The sequence below is a fragment of the Numenius arquata genome, chromosome 5 (assembly GCF_964106895.1).
Source record: "Numenius arquata chromosome 5, bNumArq3.hap1.1, whole genome shotgun sequence".
In the NCBI taxonomy this organism is placed as follows: domain Eukaryota; kingdom Metazoa; phylum Chordata; class Aves; order Charadriiformes; family Scolopacidae; genus Numenius; species Numenius arquata.
In genome coordinates this window covers 64,459,890-64,482,908 of record NC_133580.1, presented here as the reverse complement: position 1 = coordinate 64,482,908, position 23,019 = coordinate 64,459,890, and the positions used below count along the sequence as shown (strand labels likewise).

Genomic DNA, 23,019 nt, shown 5'->3' with positions numbered 1-23,019 from the left:
GTGACCATCCCCATGCAGCATCTCCTGTGGCCACCAGACTTGGTGGCTGCAGAGAAGGCCACCTTCCTGCTCTGGGCAGAGGTGGAGACTGAGCTTCTCTTGAGCTGTCTGTGGGGAACGGACTGAGCCAGCATGTCTCTGATGGAGAGCACGACTCGGGTGTCACCAGCCTTTGCTTTGCTTGAAGAAAACCAGGTGAAAGAAGCAATGTCAGGAAGCCTGTTGTGTCTGGAGTCCATGCTGCACCTAGCAAACCTTGAGAAATGACCTTCTCGCTTCATTTTCTGCCTCCTAATTAATTGTTGAGCTCCCAAACCAAATTGGTCAAGTGCCAGGACAGTCACTGCCTGTACGACCCTACAGAAGACATGGCCCCAGCCCATGGGAATCCCCATCAATAGCTGTCAGCGGTGCTTCCACCGTCAATTTGTACCAGGTTCCTGCTCTGTCCATCACTTCTTCCCTGGGAATAATAACCCAGCAGTGCCCCCAGAGCCCTTTTTTCTCCTTTTGCTCCTTGTCTCGCAGTGCAGATTTCCCCACAGCTCTTTTTCTGGCTGCCAAACACGTCCTTTTATGTACAGACAAAGCTGTCTCTCCTCCCTGCTCCCCACTTCTCTCTGAATCCACCTCTCCTGTCTCCGAAATGACCCGCAATTCCAGACACGGTGGGATTTTGAAAGTGGAAGTGGATCTGATTGTAAACAAAAGGGTGGCTGACTTCATTGCTGGAAAAAGAAATGTGAAAGATTATAAAAAGAGAGAAGATGGAAAAAGAAGATGGGCTTTTTTCTTCAGTTGAAGTGATGTTAATCAAAGGGCTGTAAGTAGCAGAAGTGGTGAAGTAATTTGAATGGTATGTTCCTTCCATCCTGCAAAGTCTTCTACGCTTGAGTTTAAGGATATATTAAATTTTATTAGATACTAACACAAACTCTGTGTGGGGAAACATGCTTGAACACTGTTTTTTAATTTCTTAATTCATTTTTTTAAACTCTTAAATTCCCCTTTCGTTCCTGCTCATGGATTTCCCTTCCTTACTGGTTTATAGGTTTACTGGAAGAGAAAAATAATGTAAAACTTGCAAACCGTGGCCTTGCTTCTCTTCATATCATAGAGGCAAAAAGCAGAAAGAAAAAGTGAAATAATTTTATCCCCCTGCTTCCCTCTCTCCTCTCCCTGAGCGGATGTTGGAGGAGAGGATAACAAGACAGCGTGGTCGGGCAGTGGACTGCTTGGGCCAGGAGAGATCTGCGCTGGTCCCCGCTGCCGGGGCTGCTCATCTGGTTCTCATTGATGTGGCCCAGCTCTGTGTCCCCCTTTCTGCCCCCGTGGATCCAATCTCTCTGCATCCTAGAAATGCTGTTAGCATCTCACCCGGCCTTGCCTCCCGTCCCGAGCGGTGGTGTTGCTGAAAGGTGGCATCGCTTGTTTTCCAGCTACCACTGAGAAGTGGGATTAGTTGTGTCTCCCACGTTGCACTGGAAGATGCGTGTTTAGCGCTCTCCTTGCCTTCACCCAGCAACGTGTTTCCCACAGAGTCACTGATCTGCTCGGTTTTCAGTTATAAACCTAAGAGGTCCTTCTCTTTCTGAGGCCATATCATAGAATCATGGGATGGTTAGAGTTGGAAGGGACCTTAAAGATCATCGAGTTGACACCTCCCACTAGACCAGGTTGCTCAAAGCCCCATCCAGCCTGGCCTTGAACACCTCCAGGGATGGGGCAGCCACAGCTTCTCTGGGCAACCTGTTCCAGTGTCTCACCACCCTCACAGGAAAGAATTTCTTTCTAGTATCTGATCTTAATCTCCCCTCTTTCAGTCTAAGACCATTACCCCTCATCCTACCGATACACTCCCTGATCAAGAGTCCCTTCCCATCTCTCTTGTAGCCCCCTTTAGGGACTGGAAGGGGCTGTAAGGTCTCCCTGGAGCCTTCTCTTCTCCAGGATGGACAACCCCAACTCTCTCAGCCTGTCTTCATGGGAGAAGTGCTCCAGCCTCTGATCATCTTCGTGCCCCTCCTCTGGACTCGTTCCAACAGGTCCATGTCCTTCCTGTGTTGAGGACTCCAGTTCTGGACACAGTACTCCAGGTGGGGTCTCACCAGAGTGGAGCAGAGGGGCAGAATCACCTCCCTGGCCCTGCTGGCCACGCTGCTTTCGATGCAGCCCAGGATGCTGTTGGCTTCTGTGACCCAGCATCCAAGGGTGAGATCCTGCCTGTGCAGTAAGATGCTAGAGTTAAGGATGTGCAATTTGAAAATGCTGTTGCTGCTAATTTTGTCTTTCTTGTTACCCTGCATTCACTTTGAATGCTTTTAAATCATCGTGGCTTTTTGCTTAACCCTATTGAAAGAAAACAATAGGCCTATCGTTAAGTTTAAATGCAGGATACAATTAAAAGCTCAGATCTCTGATGTGGCACTTTAAAAATCTCGCTGTAGATGGAAGGAGGTTTCTTTTCCACCGGGAACTGTGCATTATTTAGTAGATTTGCCTTGCAGGACAGATCATTTCAAGGCTTTACGATCATATAGAGGATCAAACATTTCTGTGGCCTGAATTAAAGCAAAATAATCACCATCTCCGTGAAACTTTGTGGTTTCCTGGACAGGCTTTTTTCTTTCCTTACCTTCTGAGCAGATTATTTTTCCTAAACCCTCTTTATTTGACACGTTTTTTTTCCTTCCTGGAGTGCATCTTCCATCTGGTTCCCTAGTGAAGCAGCTCGGCCAACTCAAAGAGAAAATGAGGGTTTCGGTCGGCCGTTCCACTCCCTCCTGTCGTGAGCACCCAGATGCCTGCGCCCCAAAACCTGGCTCCCAAAAACCAGAGAAACTCTTTCTTTTATTCAAACAAAAAAACCAGTTGATTTCACCCTGTGCTTTTCCTATTCTTCGGCTGCTCGTTAACATCTCTCCTTTAGACCAAACTGTAAATTGTGGAACTTTTTCGCTTTTGTAGTTTGTTTTTCTTTGGTTGGTTTGGTTGCCGGTCGCTGTCTCTGCAACTGGGCAGCACTTTTCTAATGCTCCTTTGGTCTTCTTGAGAGGATACTGGTCTCTTCAGTGCTTGTAGTGGTCCCTGGGGTGAAGAGGTACGGCTCAAACAGATGTTCAAAAAATAAGTTATTTCTGAAGGAGCGAAGCATTGTGTATTTTCCATCTCCTTTAACGCACAGAACATTTTGGAATATGCTGGACCGTTTGGTTTGAAAGAGAATATTCACCCCGAACAAAAAGGTTTCATTTCTGTGGCGAGGGAGACTTTCTAAAAGTGGAGGTTCTTTATAAAGTACTTCTCCCCGCGGATTTTTTTTTTTTTTTTTCCCAGTGGAATCCTGAATCCTGGCTGCCAGCTGCGGGATGCTGCTGGAGCTGGGGCAGGCTTGGTGGCAGCCTCACATCCGCAAGCCCTAAATGATGTATGAAATGCAAAATCCTCGCTTGCCCCGCGCGTACCGGGAGGAGGGGGGCGATGCTTTGCTGCCGCCGGTTCTCTCTTCTTTCAGCTGAAACTCCTGGGCGGAGAATCATTAAAAAATAAATACCACGATAAAGAAAAAAGAAATGACAGCTGGAAGACGTGGCACAACCGCAGAACAAACAAAGGGGAGAGCCAGTTAAGGCCACCTACCCCTGCCCGTGGCTGGCTATGGGAAAAGACTGCCAGCCACGCGCCCTTCTTCTCCAACTCGATTCTTTTTATTTTCCCAGGGAACTGCGCTTCCTATCAGCTCTAGCACCTGGTTGAATCCGTCTATTTATCTTTCCTTTTAATTAAGAAATAATGTCAGTGGGATGAAAATAAAACCTGACAGGATGAAGATCTCCTACTCTATTATAAAAACAACGTGAAGGTGAAACCGAGATGTTTATTTTTGAAAGCAAGAAATCATTTTCTAGTGGCAAGATCCTATTACCGGGAGCTTATTGTTGTTATATTAATGAATGAAAAATACCTACGATGAAGTGAGGAACGGGAGATCTGACCAGACAACCAGAAACTAAGCTCCTCACGCAGGCAATGGTGCAACTGAGGCTAGTGGTTGACTGCTATTTTTGGAGAGCCTTGTCCCGGCTGGCTCAGAGAGGATTTTGTTCTGGGCTAACTGGCCTGAAGAATTGCCAGAGACCCCTGGTAAGTGATTGGGGGTGTCAGGTCCTTAATGCTCTTAACACCCGTTGACTGCAGCGGAGCTGACGATGGATAAGAAGGCAGCGTGGGCATTCCTCTGGAGTTGAACCCAGAGACGTCTATCAGGCATGAGGGCTTCCTTGGTGTTGCCTGCGGAGGGCTGGTTGTTCGCCATTGGGGACCAAAACCTGCTATCCTCCTGAGAAGAAACACATCTGCGTACTCAGCTGCTTACTGCAATAGGAGATACAGAGGAAAAGAATTTTTTCCTTAATTTTGCCTTTCAGGCTGTTTACTGGCAGCTGTAGGGAAGGGTCTCGATCCACTGAAGGTCTACAGCCCTTTGGTCTGTCTTCCAGAAACCTTTCCTTGGACAAATTGATGCGGACTGGCTTTTTTTCCTGTAGAGGACAGCTCAAAAAAATCATCTCCTCTTCTGCAGCCTAGCTGAGTGGTCAGAAGGTTTGACCATGGTGAGACGTTTGGAGAGTTTGGTTGGGTTGGGTTGTCTTTTCTTCTTCTTGTGGGTTTTCCCACCAGTATGCCCACCCTCAGGAGCATGGCTGTGGTGGTCTTGGGGATAGGTGGGGAGCAAGCAGGAGATCTTCCACACCTTTCTCACCCCCAGCCAGATGAAGTGGTGCCCCAAACTTTGCCAGAGCTGGGCAGACAGCCAGCGGGGCGTAAGGACGGGCAACCATTAGAGCAGCTGGGTAGGGAACCGTGTGTTCTCCATCCCAGGAATATGTCTGTATTTCTAATTTAAATCACTCTGGGATACAATGAAGAATAAAGCATTTTGATCAGAGTTAGCGATGACCTATTTAACATTTAAACCGGTTGGCACTGATTTCAGCTCGTTTATGAGTCCTTAATGAGTTTAATGAGTTCTCTTGGATGTCAGCATTTACTACTAGTGTAGCTTTATGGCCCTGGATTCAGGAGATGTGAGTGGCTGGTTTGGTGACCTTGGGCAATGCCCTGAATGTAGTGGTGCCTCAGTTTCCCATAAAGAGGACGATGCGGGATACCTTTCATGGCTGCTTGCGCTGCAAATTATATGGGACAATTATTTTATTACATTTTGTTTGCGTAATACCCAGTATAATGGGCGCCTGGCTTTCCGTAGGGCCTCTAAATGATGCTATTTTAAAAATGAAAGATGATGGTTAAGAAATGCAGCATGGCATGACAGGGACACACATATATATGTACGGTCTTGTCTTAAAGAAGACAGAAGAATAGCGGTGTCTGTTAGTCAAAGTGATGCAGTCCCAGGACACCACAGCAATTATTTCATTTGTATTGCTCCCTGCCCGTGTGAGAACCCATACCTGCTTTCCAGATTTTCAAACAGATAAGCAATTTTTTAATTGATGCTTAGCCTGAATATATCTAATGTCAGCCAACTGTTGTTAATAGGAGCTATTATAACATAAAAGTGCTGATTTTTTAAATGCAGTTGGTCAATCCCAGCAGGACTATACATTCAGGCCTCTTCTACAAGGTTGCATTAGTCATTTGACGCTGGTGCTGAATTTATGTTGTCAGATCCATGCCAGCTATTGAAACTTGACAACTAATTCTGGATAAGACTGATTGGAATTGATAAACCCTCTTTTATTTTGGGGCGAAAATTGGAAGTGGCTGCTGGTCCAAATAGAATCTCTTATCTAGTATGGCATGATGGCATTTAATGAAAAACATTCAAACAAATCTACTCTTGGATTGCCCTGAAGATAGAGAGTTGCAGAGTTGGATGCAATTCAAATCAGTAGTTCTTTATTTTGCATAACTTTGGGGCATGCCGAGGCGTTTCATCAGTACCTGATGTCATTAACTTTGGCGGCCACCACCTAAATGTCTTGCTCCTCACGTGTGTGAAACATTATATTATCAGAGGAATGCTCGGAAGATAAGAAAATGCGTTTGTTTGTTTCGTATTCTTTGCGTGTGCTAATAATGACACCTTAAGTTATTAGGACTGAAACGTGTTTTAAATTTGAATGTTGTTTTGCCCTGCATAAACAGCATTACCTTGGGCTTGCGGTATTCCAGAGACTTGGAGGTTGAAAACTTGTTTATTTCTAAACTCTGGCTATAGCTCGGCTTCTTTTTTTTTTTTTTTTTCATGCAATACCCCCCAAAAAAGCTAAAAAAGCTGCTCAGAAGGTGGTGTACGCTGTCAGGGCAGGTCCTCCTGCCGCAGCTCCGCTTGTCGCCCTGGAGCTGCGTTACCAGTGGGTTATGGAGACGATAAGAAGCCATCGTGAGAAAAAATCTGAGCGTGATGGTGGGGCAAGACGTCCGGGTGGCCGTGGCACTGGGTTTGGCCTGTGCCTTGCTGCCTTGTCATATAGTGCTGGCATCTCTGTCCCTGCCGCGTGGATGGTTCCCGGGGAGCGCAGGAGGACCAGAGATCGGAAGCCAACTCGAGCTCTGCTGGCAGTTTTAAAAAAGAGAGGGATGTCAGCGAGGCTTGACAGTGTCACCTTCAGCCCCTTCATGACCGTGCGGCACCACGGTATGTGTGACATGGTGGGGCCGTGTTGTGGTTTCCAAGCAGCTCTCCCATCTTGAGGACTGTCTGCCCAACTTTGCAGGGGGAATGGGCTTTTACAGGGTTGGCTTTTTGTTTTATTTAGGCTTTCCAGTGAAATTTCCATCATTCTTCAGTGCTGCAGCATGTTCTGATGCATTTGAGGCATTATTTTCTCTTGTAAATACAGGAGGGCCACAAAGATGCTGAGAGGGCTGGAGCACCTCTCCTGTGAGGACAGGCTGAGAGAGTTGGGGTTGTTCAGCCTGGAGCAGAGAAGGCTCCGGGGAGACCTTACAGCCTCTTCCAGTCCCTAAAGGGGGCTACAGGAGAGATGGGAAGGGACTCTTGATCAGAGAGTGGAGCCATAGGATGAGGGGTGATGATTTTAGACTGAAAGAGGGGAGATTTAGGTCAGATACTAGAAAGAAATTCTTTCCTGTGAGGGTGGTGAGACACTGGAACAGGTTGCCCAGAGAAGCTGTGGCTGCCCCATCCCTGGAGGTGTTCAAGGCCAGGCTGGATGGGGCTTTGATCAACCTGGTCTGATGGGAGGTGTCCCTGCCCATGGCAGGGGAGTTGGAACTTGATGATCTTTAAGGTCCCTTCCAATCTAAACCATTCTATGATTCTATAATTAAGGCATTGCCCTTGGTGCTGTCATGTGGTGAATGCTCAGTGGATGAACTTCCCACTAGTTGAGAGCCTGCTCTCCTGGCCATGCCTGTGTTGTTCTGGTAGCAGCAAACTTAAACAAAAATTATTTCAATTTGCACATAAAAACTAAGCTGTGGAGAGACACTAAGGCTTTATCAGGTAATAACGCACAGACTCTACCTCATGCCCAGTGCTTCCAAGCGAGGTGTCTCTGAAGGCATCTCAGCAGGGACAGAGAGAACCACAGTAAGGTTCAAATGTGGGGACAGCCCGTAGGAAACAACAGGAGTAGGAATGTAGGTGGGATTTGGGCAGGATGAGTTTAAGCTTAGGTGGGGAGCTCAGCTTCTGGGATGGCCTTGGGATAGGGGAGTCACCTGGTGCTGAGCAGCATGTCGCAGATTTCAGCCTGCTTCGTCCTTCCCTCTTTGAGACTTCCCTCACTCACAGTGACAGTTTGGCCACCAGTGTCCTCTCTCCCTAAACTTTGGGAGTGAAGATGCATCTCTCAGCACCCGCAGGAGAACTATTATGTCCCTCCAGCCAGGCCCCCACCCTCTCTTTTGCCCACCAGAGTGCAAGGGAGAAAAGTTTGACAAATTGTTGTCCACCCAGAGGTTCCTGAGTTCTTTTACTTGCCTCTATTTTTAGACTGATTCCCTTTGCTTTTTTTCATTGTGCTACATTTTGCCAGATTTCTGCCCAGAGGAAATTTTTATAGCTCAATTTTAAAGCCCTTGCAATTGAGGATTTGTCCTGGGAATGACACAATCCAACTGGAGTAGCACAAATGGCACAGCACTGAAATAAAAGGTTATCAAGACTGTAATTTATTTGTTTAGGCCACTCAGAGTACAAAAACGCCTCTTATTTCTCCTGCTCCCTGAGTGGGTTGCAGCACGGTGGATGCTTTCAGACTGTCTTGCTTTCCCCGTCAGTCATTTTCTCTACGGCAGCATTTTTCGGGAAGCGCAATTAAAAAGCTGTTTCCCGATATGCCTTCCCCCCGGCCTCCATCCCTTCCCCTCCAAATCCCAGCTCGGGCACAGGTTGTTTCCTGCTTTCTCATCCAGGTGGCTCGGGGGTGACAAAGGGTAATGAACTCTCTTCATGTCTTGTTAGATGGCACAAGGCTGAAATAGCAAAGCGGCAGGCTTAATCTCCAGCAGTTAGGGTGAAAAAGAGAGCCAGGACGTGAGACCCACTTAAAACACGTTTCCGTGTTCTAATATACATTTCGAGTTTATAGAGAATTGACTCGTGCCATTTGTTCAAAGCCGGAGAATGTATGTGGTCTGCAGTTGAACTTATCGCACTATAATAATGTGCCAGGCGGTTTCCAGGAGTGATGGATACTGTTTTTTCGTGAGTCCTTTCTGCTGAGCCGATTCGAGGCCAGCCACAACAAAACCGGTGATGGTCATTAGCGGTGTCCCCTGCCAGGCTATTCAGTTAGAAGCTCGCGGGTCGAGGTAGGCAGGGGTTTTGTGACCCTTCCTTGCTGGCAACTGGTCGGACTTAACCACAGAAGAAGATGGCATGCCTCTGGGGGGTAAAACGGGGCGAGGAGTCGTTAGTCTCTAATTGGAAGACAACTGAAGAGCTGTCGGGAGCGACGAAGACCAGTGAAGTTCCTTGCTAAGTGTAATGAAGTCGGTGCAGTGGTGGATGTGGAGCACAAGGTGCCAGAACGTGCTGAGAAGTCACCTCCTGAATGCTGGTAGGTTCGTGATGGACACCCTTCCCTGCTTAATCGCTGGAGACTGCTCGGAAAGCGGGGCTGAGAAAGGGACTTTGGAGGACAAGGAATCCAGGGTTTGCCTTGGACAAGGAGCGTGGTGATTAATGTGCCACTTCTTGACAAATGGGTGTTTGGAAGAACTGCAAACAAGTCAGGGGCCCTTCTCCTCTGCTGGTGTCAGCAGCTGGGAGACTACCCAAAGTAAGATCTTCATCTTCTGCTTACAGCTCTCAGCCCATGCTAGGGCTGGCTGAAGGCAGAAGATCTAGATGACCTGTGTTTCTGGTTTTACCTAAAACACAGTGAAATGATTTTAGATGACGTGTGGCTCTCTGGACTTCTATTTTGGTCTTCTTGAATCAGGCTGGAAGAGCTGAGGGGTCTCTCATGGACTAGCTCTGGTTGAGCCCTGTGGTCCTGGCTCTGGTGCTGACCACCGTATGGTGACATATGATGGATATATCTTTCTCTTACAAGCATCCATGAAAATTTTTTCCTGCTTTCTACCGCTCCTGGAATAGACCTATTTTGTGTAACTAATATTTTTTAAATCTTTCCACATAGCCTCCTGGCATTGTTCTTTCTTCTGATATAAATTTATAACCAAAACCCTCGTCCAATGCATCAGGTACAGAAATAGATAAACTTTATTTTCAGTTTGTCTGTTCTTCTCTACGTGCTAATGAACAGACCAAATCAGAACCTTCCACTGAAAAATGCTTTATCCCATGGAGGAGGCTTGCATGGAGGAAGCAGAATATCGGAAGGAGATCTGCTCTGGGGTTCCAGCAGGAATTTCCTTCTTCCCCTGGAGCTCACAAATCAGAGCTCACAGCCGCTGTGCTTATAGAGGCATGCCCAGCAGCCAGCTATAGGAGATGATCGGGAAACACCGCATTTATCATACAGGGGTTTGGCCCTTATGGCCACTGATCTTATTCCCTTAGCAAGAGGCAGAGCACGAGTGGAGACACTTAGAGACGCAGCAAATAAATAATAAAAGGGCTCTTCAGCTACCCTGCATTTTTAAGAAGTAATAGTGGCTGAAGTCTGTGAGAATATGATAAGTATCAAACACTTATTTTTCCAACAGAATGACAAATGCTTCTGGTTAAAAAAGGGTAATTGGGTAATGTGGAGTACAATAATATCTCAGCGGTCTCCCATTTCTTTTTAAAGAAAAGTACAAACCGTAATGCGTGCAGACTAACATACAACAGGGAAAACGACTCTTTTTTCAAAACACATGCTGGCTCCTAACTAGTGTCTGGTAGAAATATTTGGGCCACTAGAAAGCGAATGTAAAGTCTTCATTCAGTTCTTTTGATAAGTGCATCCATCATTTTATATTGCTCCAATTTTTAAAGAGTTTGGGATTTTAGCTACTTTTAGGATGCTGTGCAGATTACAGGACTGTAGCCTATGTGTACTAACATAGTCATTTGAAAATAAGTCCTAAAGAAGATATAAGTGCTGTCTTTGTTCCTGCCGCTGGAATAGCTGGTCCATCTTCATCCCAGTGCTGGGAGATCTTTGCTCGCTGGGTCGAGGAGGGGGGGTCTACGTCTCTGAATGTGTGTATTGCGTACTGCAAAAGGGGGATTTAAACGTTGCAGCAGAAAGAAGCTGGGATTCCCGCACGGAGTGAAGCAATGCTGTCTGGTGTTAGAGAGCAGGACTATAAACGTGGTGGCCTGTATCTGCCCTCTAAGGATTCCTCTTGCTGTCCCTTCTGATCTGCAAACAACGGATGAATTTCTGTCTCTTCCCCTCAAACCTACGTTTTTATGTGGATGCTAACCGACAAAGCTTCTGAGTGTTACTGCTATGGGTTCGGCTACAAATAGACTTTCCTTTTGGGTATTCGTATTCCCTGGGATAAGGACAGGGAGCTGGGCTTACCCTAGTTTTGTTTGTCATTTCTTGGGTAGAGACTTGGGCACAGGGGCTACAGAAGTGGCCTGCACATGCTCCGAAACCATTTGCCTGGGACTTCCTGACGTCCGCGTCTGTGGATGTAGAGATTTGTATGTCTGAGGCATCTGGCCAAATTCCTCCTTCTTTGCCTGCAAATAAACTTTCAGGTGGAAAAAGAGGACTTGGCTGTGGAAGATGGGATGTACGGTAGCCCTAGATGAAGTGTTCAAGGCCAGTCTGGATGGGGCTTTGAGCAACCTCGTCTGGTGGGAGGTGTCCTTGCCCATGGCAGGGGGGTTGGAACACGATGATCTTTAAGGTTCCTTCCAACCCGAACCATTCTATGATTTAAAAAAAAATCCTAATGCTTGCAGAAGTGCTACTTAACTCTCCGCTGCATAAAAAATCTGTCCGTGTGCTTTTTGGAGGTTGGGGTGTGTGTGTGTTGGAGTGTATGCATGAATTCTGCGCTTCATGTTTTCGGTGACATTTCCCGTAGCTCACACACAAAAGATTCTCCAAAAAAAGGATATGCATGCTCGTCCGTTCGGTCAGTGTCCCTGCGTGGGTCTGGGGTCTCACACAGCGCTTTTATGCCTGCATTTGAAAAATACTAACATTGAGATGGGAGAGAGGGACTGGTGATCACAGTGTAGTAGTGTGACCCAGGCCATCCCAAGGACCCCACCATCCCGACTTGCTTTCCCTGCCTCTCTCTTCCTGTCTATCCTATACCAGTAACGAATACAGACCATTAATTACGTCATTCACCCAGAAAACTCAGGCTCGCTGCAGGTTTCTAGGGGCTCTGTGGGGGCAAAAATAATGTTTCTGAGATCCTTCTGCAAAGGATACCATACAAAAGCCAGGGGTCGTACCGTATTTGACAGGCTGGCAACGTCAAAGGCAATCAGAGCTCACTGAGTTCTGATGTATAAATATTAGGGACCAAAATATTCTATATGATTTCTCTGCAGTCACTCACCCTATGCCAGTGCGTATAGACACAAAAAAAAAAAAAAAAAGTGTCCTCCTTTCTATGAAATGCTTTTGGATACTGAAAAAATGAAGGCCGTGCAATTGCCTGGGTAATATTGCGTGTCAAGATCCATCCTCCTCTTGCTTGGCAAGTGGGAGATTTTTCTTTTTTCTGTACAATGGCTAAAGTCTTTACTGCACCTCTACACTTGCTGAATTCAGCCCATTTTTGCTGACAACGTGCTTTTGAAATATTTTTCCTAAGTTATTTTAAATGCAAAAGACCGTATTGATTTTTAAAGCATTTATATTGTCATTTTTCTGTTTTATTAAAAAACAAAACCGGCTTAACGTGTTTCACAGCTTGCATCCCGGGCTTGAAAGCTCTGCAGATATAAATATGATCAGGAAGGAGGAAAAAAAAAGCATATTGAAATGCAAAGGATTGGTATTGCTAGATGAGTAGTAAATTAGCATGGTAACTATTTTACTGCTAAAACTACCTCGCCCAGTGTATTTCTTACTCTCTGATTGAAGATGAAATAAAGTTCTCTCATCTTGTTTGTGTTGCTGATTTGTTGGATATTTATCGATTTACGGATCATAATGCGAAATTTTTTTTCCCATCTAAAGTAAGAATATTCTGTATCTGTCATGCTTTCTATGAGTAACTGATTTTCTATGATCTGTAAAACTGGTTTGTACCAATAGTCGCTAGTCATCAGCATTCATTTCCAAGGGGTTCCTTGAAAGATATTCATTCATTCTGCTAGGAATCAATGAATTACAACTGAGCGCTAATATTGTACCACCAGATTTTCTGCGAAACATGAAGAAATAGATTTAGATGCAGGTAAGTTTCTGTTGAATACGTAAACACCTTTTATATCTATCGTTTGACTTTTAACTGTACTTCCTGGAAAAATCAAAATAACCGGGTCTTATGGGAGGAGAACGAGATATTCGTCGTCCCGTTCAGCCCTCGTGCTGTTGAGAGCGATAACGTCCCTGGGGTCATTTCCACCCTCTGTTAGGAGCTCGAACACCTCTTGGTGGTCCAGCCTTGGTTCAAGAGGGCCTAGGATCAAAGTCATATCCGGCAACATAATGTGTCCAGACAGCAGAGTTTCGACACAGCAGGGCTGTAGGTTGGGACCGCAGCTGCTTCACTACTTGGTTTATCCATCCCTTTGCAGGCAAAGAGAGGCAGCAGCGAATGTGCCCCTAAGTCGTCGGTGATTTTCTTATGGTTTGGGTAGTTCCTGCTCTTGGCCAGAGACTTATGCTCTTCAGATGGTCTGAATTTTGCTCGAGCCCTGACCTTAGGAGCTGTTGGTAGGAAACAGGTGGAGTAGAGCATCATCCTCACCTTCACCTACTTAATATGCTGGGGGGACAGAGGTAGTTGCAGCTATTTATTGCCTGAGAAATCTCGTTACGCAGGAAATATCCCCGAGGTTGAGGTCTGCTGTCTTTAAGCCTCTTTATGCTACAAGAGCAACAGAAAAGGCCTTGGGGCACCAGGGAAAATTTGATCCGCTCCGTTTAGAGGAGTGCAGCATCTCAGTAGCCATAGTTAAAGTCTGCGCCGAAGCCTACTAATGCTTTTCCATCAATGATGCTGTTGAGAGCTCAATTAAGTGCTGCACCGATCTGTTTCGGTTTATCTTCAAACAATGCTAAATCTGTGGAAAATATGCTGACGCTTACTGTGGTGTAATTCGTAACTAAAATGTTGATGATTTTTATGACCTGAAAAGACTATGGTTTTTAATTTAGCTGAAGAAGACACCTATGGCTACAAGTGCAGGGTATTCATCCTAAATGACTTTAATAGGTTTTCTAATCGTGGGTGCAGAAATGCAGCTATCTTGTAGAAGCTTTCAAGGTTCAGCAAGATGAAATTAATGCCAGGTCCCAGCCTCTGCATTGCTATGACTTCAGTTTCACGTGTCTCTTTAAAACTCTCCGAAGAGCAGCTGAATTTTTCTCTAAACGAGCGAGTAAGAAGCATTATTAGCAAAATGCCTTACTCTGACAGTCTTCTGTGGGAATTTCTCGTTCTGTACAATGGTCATTTCAGGAAAGCACTAAACTGAATGATTCATTTCTTCTTTGAAGTGTTTCAGGTCTGGCTGGAGCATTTGATTTTTTGTGTGTATCGTTTTGGAAGAGACTGTAGTGATTAATGAATAGTGAGACATTTGAATTCTTAAACCCCTCAGAGCTCAAAACTCCCTTTTCCCGTCTTCCAGCACATGATGAGTTTGAGTTAAAGGACCTAACCCTGGCAGTCTCTGAGCTCCATACCCTGCAGCAGGAGGTCACGCTGTATTTTTACAAAGTTTTAGCTGATTAGATACAGATTTGGTCTGAAGGTGGTTCAGGTTGTGGTGGCTTTTTTTCTGGATTTTTGTCTTTTTCTGGGATATAGTAACAAAGCTTTGTGCTGTGTTTTGTTGGAGGACTTTGAGGAGGAGCGTGGCACACGAGGATGGAGGGGTGCGCTGGTCACGAAGGAGGGGAAGAAGGTGCGACGGGGGGACGTGAAGGGACATCGACAGAGAATGTGGGCCAGGCAAGGCAGTGGGAGGATGTACCAGTGACCAGGGCATCAACACACGGGCAGGGTCAAAACAAGATGAATGGCTTGAGCCTAATGTGGAAGGGAAAGGAGAGGAGTTCTCAGTAAGAGGGGAGCGTCAGGGATATTAGAAATGGGTTTTGTTTTGTTCCCCGAGGTGACTTCACTTCTTATCCCTTTTTCATTATTTCAGGTAATTGGCTATCAAATGATCTCCTCGGTTTTGGGACAGTCTAATTTGTTATGACAGCTATGAGGGCTGTGTGATTCACCTCCTCCATCTTCAGGCTTTGGAAATGTTCACAGACTTGGTTTTTATATTTGCTTGTAACTGGCTTTGTTGAAATAGGAGCTCAGCATTCACATCTATCGGTCCATCTCCTTCTCTGTCGTACCCTTCTACCCATCAGGTCTTTCCCTGGTGCTTCTCGGATGGCACCCGTACAACTTATTCCTCTACTTGTATTCATTTTAAGTATTCTGAAAGGAAATGCTCACCTTTTTAAAGGCTGTCTGGCTGGTGCAATGTTGATGTAGCCGCCCACAGGAACAAGGGACATGTTTTCTGTCAAATTTCTCTGGTCCTCTAACGTCTTTTCCCTCTTGAACTGTCTGACAGCTTCCTGGCTCAGCATCTTCTAGTGCCCGTGATGGCACATCCAAAGAAAAACCAACAGCCTGTCTTGCTCAGTACAGATAATAGAAGGTTGCGTTAAGCAGCAGCAGCTTCCTTTCTCTCCAGAAGATTCCATTAGTCACCAGGTGATGCTTTCTTGTCACAGTTGTTCCAGGAATCAATGCATCAATGACCAGGGATGTATAAATTCCATGGGTCACATTTTCATTCTCAATACTTGCATTATGTAAAATGGGGAAAATAGACCATTAATCGGCCAGTTATATAGAGTGTCCTGGCTAATGATGCAGCTTTTTCCCAGAGCCTGGTCTGGGCGATTTCTTCCAGAGTTTAAGGTCTTCTTTTGGGATTATGAAGTTTCTCTATGGATATCTTCCTGATAGATCTCTGTCTCCTTTCCAATTCTGTTTAATTAAATAATACAGCTCAGAAAAGTAAAATTGAAAGAGTATGTACCAGTGCAGGCCATGGGAGGGAAGGAATCGAACTGCGCTGTCTCAGATGGGTTTTACGTGGCTCCTCTTTGCCTGGCTTTCATAAGCAAGTCCAGGTTTCTCATCCCTTTTGAACCAAGCGAATGCTGAGTTCTGCTCCCGGCATCCATGGACTGTTGTTGAGATGACACAAAGTACCGTCTCAGTAGATCTAAAGTAAACCTGCTGAAGAAAGTGAGTTAAATAACGTAAGGGAATAAGATAGGTGAAGGCAGAAGATGGTCTAAGTATTTTCATACCTAGTCCTTTGTGTTAATAAGGCTGAAAGATATTGGTGCCTGTGAGGTTAAAATGGCATATGGGTTACCTTTGGGGTTTGCTTTTTTTTTTTTCCAGGATTTTTCCCACTTTTCCTCTGATTATCAGGGTATTGACAAAACGACCTGGAGTACCCACCAGCTACAGAAACCACTTTGCTTCCTTTCATCATCCAGAGAATTAGGATGCGATAGTTAAAGTCTCCCTGCTACCATGCATTTGCTAGGTTATCATTCGTGCAATCTGTCTTTGGGTATTTTACATAACGAATTGGTAATAAAACAATATTGGAATGTAGAAGTTGTCACAGAGTTCATTAGACAGTGAGACAGAGCAATTAAAAAGAGAGCCTTGTAACCTACTGTAAAAAAGGTACTGTTAGCATGCTTTAACTTTTTTTTTTTTTTTTTTTTAGTGTTACGTCTTGCTTTTCCAGGAGGACAGAATTCCTCCGAGGAAAAGCTGCTGCTCCCTTACCGCTTGCCAGCGAAACTTAGGGCAAGTGACAGATTTCCCTCAGCTGATTCAAGTGTACATCCAAGAACATAAAAAAAAGTTAAGAGATGCTTGGACAGAGGCCACGGAGCACCTTGTAGGTTAAAGGAGCAATTTTAAAATCAATACTTTTGTTTAACTGGCAGCCCAGGTAGTAGTTTCAGACTGGGTGAAATATGTGAAGAGCAAACCCTCTTCACAAGGAGCATTTTCAGGTTATCTGCACCGGAGCGCTGCGCAAGGTTGCGTTGGACATGCGTGTCGCCTGGGAATTGCAAATAAACTCATCTTGATGTGACAAAATCACGCATAATTATTTCGAAACCCGAGGGAGGTTGAAATGGCCCCAACTTGGTGATGTCCCGTCAGTGACAGACAGGCAGCTGCGGAATTTATAATGGCTCATTTTCCTAGAAGATGAGAAGGAAACTTAAAATAACCTCTTCTGCTGCAGCTCTCGTGTGTTTGCACTTCTAATTGAGAGGCTGTGAGCGGGACGGAGCAATGGCAAGCCCCTGGAAGCAGTGGGCTGGCACCCACTCTGGTACCCAGGCGTTGCTCTTCCTTGGGTTGTACGCCCCTGATCCCCAGGCAAATCTCTTTCCTCCTCTCAGTAGTTCTCCAATTTTTTACCATCTGGAAAAAGAATCCAGTTACGCCCTGATAATGATATACAACACCCAAAAAAATAAGTCGATATATCGATCTCCTTAGCGTATACCAAATTCGAAGTGATCAATCAAAACCCAGCAGATAAATCAGCCGGCTCGCTTGCAATTTGTTGACTTTAGACAGAACTAGATATTTTGCAGTCTTATAACAGGAGCCTTTAATTTTCTTTTTATTGCATAAGGCAACACGTAGGAAAAATCTTCATAACAATTCTTGCGTAAGAAAGTGAGAAAGCAAGAAATACGACACGTGAGGTCAGGGAGCAGCAAAAGTAAATAAATTGAAAGCAGAATTTCTTGGGTTTGATCATATACACCAGGAAAGGTTAACCACCAAGTAAGAAGAAAAAAACCAAATCTCCTTAATTGCGATCTGATACTAAACGTAAAGCCAAAGGTTGCAGATCTTTTTCCTCTTCAGCCAAGGCAACTTCTGCTGCCTGGTGTGTGCCATCAGCTTGGTTATTGACTGGTGTGAACTGAGTTACTTTGGAGAAGATCGTAGAATCATGGAATGGTTAGATAAAGATCATCGAGTTCCAGCCCCCCTGCCGTGGGCAGGGACACCTCCCACTAGACCAGGTTGCTCAAAGCCCCATCCAGCCTGGTCTTGATGATCGAGGTCTTCTCTGAGGCTCTGTCTGCTCTGTTCGGCTGCTGAGGTTCAGGTGCCGCTGCCTTTCATCCTCGCGCCTGGGCGCTGTGTTTGCCTTTGTGGGCCATGCGCTTGTTTTCCACATCTGGAAATCATGGGCATTTAATGTTAGCAGGCAGGGGAAGAAAAAAAACTTATTTTTTATTGTTTGAAGTGGGAAAAAATTGTTGAGGATGGGAGAGAGCAAGGAAGGAAGGTAAAGAGGTAGTTCTGCCAGGTAGAGCTGGTAGAAGGGAGGTAGAACTACCAGGAGGTAGTTCCTGGAAATGGTAAAAATGTTCCTGTTTAAAGAAGATCAGAGAAATAATAGTAAATGTTTTAAAAGCCATCGCAGTTGTGGAGCTTCGTAACCTAAGAGAGAAAGTTCAATTTTCTGAAAATTGGCTCGGCTCAGCTCCCCAGGTCCCCAAAATCCGAACTCCTCAAACCACTCGCTGCTTTTGAAAACCTGACCCTTTTTATTTAGGTGGCATTAAAAGAAGCAAAGCAGAGGAACATAAAAAGTACGGTAACACGCAGGAAAACATAAGACTAGGGGAAAAAAAAAAAAAAAGCTGAACGAAAAAATCTCAATGTATCTGCTTGACATACTGAAATAGTTCTGTTTTCTTGAAAATGTTTATTGGAAAATGCATTACAAAACCTTGTAACAGCTGGAATATGGTGATCTAATTGCTGTTTCAATAGCGCTGTGAACATGCAAACATATTTCCTATGCAAAATGTCAAAAAGGCAGCAATCAAAGTGAGGCTTTAAGCTTCAAAACAAAGACACAATGAGCTGATTTGTAAACATTTATTTCTAAGGTTACGTTTAAAACCAAAATAGAACAGCATAGGTTTGGAGACAGTGCAACAAATCTTTTTACAAAACACGAGATCTGGAGGGAAGAGAGGTTTACTGGCTGAAAAAAATACTTGGGCTGCATCAAGGTTTCATTCCCAGTGGTGCTGCCGCCCCCTGAAAACCATGCATTTCTTCCCAATCAAAGGAGGAGCAGATCTTTGAGCGAGGGAGCGAGATTTTTTTGCCACTAGAAGGACCCAGAGAGACCAGGAGATGCTTCCTGTGCAGAACAGATGTCGCCGTTTACCTTCATTAGCACCACTACGCCCTTCCCGTGGACACCGTTGGCCTGTCATGGGACTTGGATCAACGGCGATGTTGACTTTTCCTCCAGGCGTTGGGTGAGGCAGGTTCGGAGTCGGCGCTGTGGGATGTGGCAGGGTTTTGGGGTGACCTGACAGTCCTGTACCATTCCTGGGACTAACTGGTTGAGGGGCTGCTTTTTTGCTCACTTTGGTTGTCTCCTGGCAGGACAAGATGGTAACGTCAAGGTACGGCGCGAGTTGGTTGTAGTTGTAGCAACCAAGGGCGGTATAACACAAATGTTGAAGGCCGAAGATACTGTGCGGGATACCTCTATGACCTGGGAAGCCATACGCAATGGGTCCTTCTTCCCAAAAGAGCACCGTTGGTTTTCTCATGGCCTACACTGGCGTAATTAACGTAATGATTACGATTAACGTAACTGCTTGACTTACACGAATGTGAAATCGGAACCGGTTAAAAGGAACGCACCCGCTCTGCACCAAACCGTGCCAGCAGCAGACAATGAAAATCCTCTTAAATATGTACCTGATAAAGAAGTAAATCAGTTTGAGGAGTAAATTTACTTTTCACCAAGGCCATCCATTTGTAAGATTCCTACTGTATTGTGCTTGCAAATAACATTTATTTCTGTAGTGTAAATATGCAAGAGTTCATTTTAATAAAAAGTAAGCCCTAAAATAAGATAAACCCCATGACTAGACTTGCATTGAAGATTTAAAGTGCATTCATCTGCTGTTTTTCTATATAAATATTCATTGGTTTAGTGCTCTCAGGTGTTGGAACTTTTAATCTGCATTCAGATGGAGGTACTTTAATCAGAGAGTTCATAAAAGTCTCTAACTTTTTTCATAAAAAATAGAGTAGTAGATATAACAGAGGGTTGCAAAAGCTTAAAAAAAGCTAAACTGCAGCTCTAGGAGGGGGGAAAAAAAAAAAAGTAAACACCAAATGGCATTTTGTGCCATAATATCAATATTCTATTAAAAATAAATCTCTCACTCTTAGACCGAAGAGTCTCAAACAACCTGTCACTTCACTGCAGTCTTCAGAGATGACTGATAATGGGCAAAAAAATCCCATAGCATCTGTTTACCATGTACTCGCGCAAACTGTTAGGAATGTTTTTAAATGTCAGCAGTAATGTATGCGTGTATTAGCTATCAGGGAGCATCGCTGCCACGCCGGGGGCTCGCCGCTCGAAATTAGGGAGGTCAAGTGGCGGAGACGCAAGCCTTCGAAACCGTATTGTTTGCCTTCTGAAAAACTGGGGGAAAGCGTGCAGTCAGCTGCGGGAACCGTGCCGACGCAGGGAGTTTGTACGCTTTGAAAAGAGCTAAGTGGGATTATGTTAAATCTTTCGACGGCGAGAAGGTTAATCGGGAAAGGCACCGAATATAAGGTCGGCAGGATGCGCATTGTGGGGGGGAGGGGGGGGGAGAGTGTGCTTCAGGCCGTCTTTTGCATCAGCCAGGTGGAATTTAATTGGGGAACCCCGGCATTCATCAAGTGTGGGGTGTCACGTAGGCGCAGCTGCTGACTGAAGAGGGCTGCGTGACAGCGCTGGTAGCCACGCTGGGTTACTCCACGATTCTGCCCTGCTTAAATGTGGGCATACGCTACAGGGTGTGTTGTCCTGGCAAAGTCATCGTGCTACAAGCCACCTTTCGAGCTGAAATTCATAAGTCAGGGGTGTTTTGCCCCTCCCATTGCTCCCTAATAGAAATCCCTCTGTCTTCCTCTCTTCTTCTCTCCTTTTTGAGGAGGATCTTCTTCACTTTGGGGGTGGCGGAGCCCTGGAAGAGGCTGCCCAGAGAGGTGGTGGAGTCTCCATCTCTGGAGACATTCAAAGCCCACCTGGACAAGTTCCTGTGCAACCTGCTCTGGGTGGACCTGCTCTGGCAGGGGGGTTGGACTAGATGATCTCCAGAGGTCCCTTCCAACCCCATATCATTCTGTGATTCTCTTTTTTTGTGTGAGCAGGTGTTTTTTTTCTTGTTTCCCACTAAGACCATATGTTGTTGAGCGTTGGTTGTGCAGTCAAAGTGTGAGAAGAGGGTTTTTGCCAAATGATGGAGCAAATACATTTTTGTGTCCTAAGTTTGTGTCCTCCCAGAATGCAGTAAGCCCGGGCCCGTCTTGAAAGTTGTGTGAGGAGTTCGGCATGGGGAGAAGCAACGGACAAAGCAGATCGTAGAGCTAAATTAATTCATACTGCTGCCTTTTTCAAGGAGCTGGTTCAGCAGACACCAGTGTTGACACAGATGGGCCACCAAGTTGGGCCACCAAGTTCAGTGAGGCTCCGTGGAGACCGTGGTGGGTCCGATGGCATGGCCAGGTGTGTGAAGCTGGTGGGAGAGTGTACTGTAGAGACAACGATGGGCGTCCTTGAGGTTCACCAGGGGAGCAGGGCAGAACCGTGTGAACTTTCCTCATTGCTGCTCTCCTGTCCCACAGCGGGCAATTTGGAGCTGCCCATAAACGTGTGCCCTATACGGTATATGAGGGGGGAAGGAGACTCTACTGAGCATTCGTTAGAGAGTCTCCTGTCCTGACATTTCTTTTATGTAGGTATGGCCCATGATGGCTGATAGGCAGTTTCCATAGAGTCGTAGTGGCCTTTAAATCTGGCAGTAAAAAAAAAAAAAAAAAAAGAGCCAAAAATGAGCAGAGATAGATCAAGGACATAATGTTCTTGATGAAACAGACTGAAATCCCTGAACAACAAAGAAAGGGTTTTTTTTTTTTTCTTCTTTAATTATCTAGATCATTTGGCCAGCTGTGAGCCGTGAACCCAGCTGGTCAGCCGTGGGTGTGAAAAGGGAGGTCCGGCGGGTTGCTTTGTTGCTTTGTAACTCTTCAGACCGCGTTAAAAACTAACCGTAAATATTTCCTTGGTTGCAAAAAGGGTTCCTTAGGGTGGGAAGCAAGGTCCCTGGGATGCGCAGGAGGGAAGAGTCCATGGGGAGATAGTCTCACCGCATGGATCAGCAAGGTCCCTCGTGATGGAAGCGGCTCTGGGGGCTGGCCGGCTTCTCGCTCGGGTGGTTTAGTTGGATCTTAGCAGAGCCGCCATCCAGTTCTCTAACTTCCGCAGTGGGTAATTGCAGTTGAATTAGAGCCTCGAGAAAGTAATTAGGAGAGGCATTGTGGAACACCCTGCTAACCCAGCAGTAAATTAAACCACAGACTGGGAACAACTGGAGATTGTGAGATTAGAGCTTGCTTTTGGAAGTTTTTTTCACTTCTGGTAAGTGTAAGTCTTTCTTTTTTTTTTCCACTTCTGAGGCTGAATGTTGGCCCTCGGAGCGATAAGCTGGAGACGCTCCCGTGATCAGCCTGGAGGAGACACTCCACGGTTGGAAAAAGGTTCTGAAACTAGACAGGAGAAAATGTGTTGGGTTTAGAGGTGGAGAAAAGTCCTGTAAAGCAGACAGGAGAGACCCCGAGTTGAACACGCAGTGAAAGACTCAATTTGAAAACCTCTGCAAATTTCCTTGCTGCCTTATTTTATATATATGTATAAAATTGTTTCATAATACAGACACTACTTAAGAGTAAGGATTTACAGTTAGAATATTCCAAGACAGAAGAGCCTGATTTCAGAAAATTTGCTTTAAATTAATTACTTGTGCGCAAGCAAAGCTTGGAGGAGAACTGTGAAACACTTAGTAGCAGGAGTAAACACCGATTTCAGAGGGCCGATTTCTGCAACTTCTGTTCATGTAACTGGTTCAGAAAGTATTGACAGGCTTTTTCATTTTTTTACTGTTAAATGTTTAATTCACAGCCAGCTCAAAGGTACTCTTTTTAGGCATCAAAGAAGATACCGCTGCAAAATTACAGTTATTTCCCCAAGTTATGCATCATTTTTGAATATTGTGCAAAATATATTCTAAGGAGCAGAGAGCTGCCTTTTGACCTTTTAGAAAACGATAATTTTTGTATGCCTTTATTAATGCCCTAATAAAATACAGAATATACTCCTATTTTTATATGAATTTTAACACATCCCATGCTTGGATCTTGCACGGATGCACTGATTTTTCCCTAGCTGAGGATCCGATCCAGCTCAGACTCAGCTTTTTTAGGCAATTGTGCCATTTGTGAAATCATTCCTAATTTGAATTCTCAGCTGTCATT

The 23,019-nt window shown here is 45.2% G+C and overlaps 1 protein-coding gene across 1 annotated transcript in view; it reads left to right on the top strand.

The window, feature by feature from the left end:
- The window catches only part of PPARGC1A (PPARG coactivator 1 alpha), a 388,237-nt gene that overhangs the window by 161,090 nt on the left and 204,128 nt on the right, over nucleotides 1-23,019 (top strand). The gene's annotated exons all lie outside the window — the stretch shown is intronic.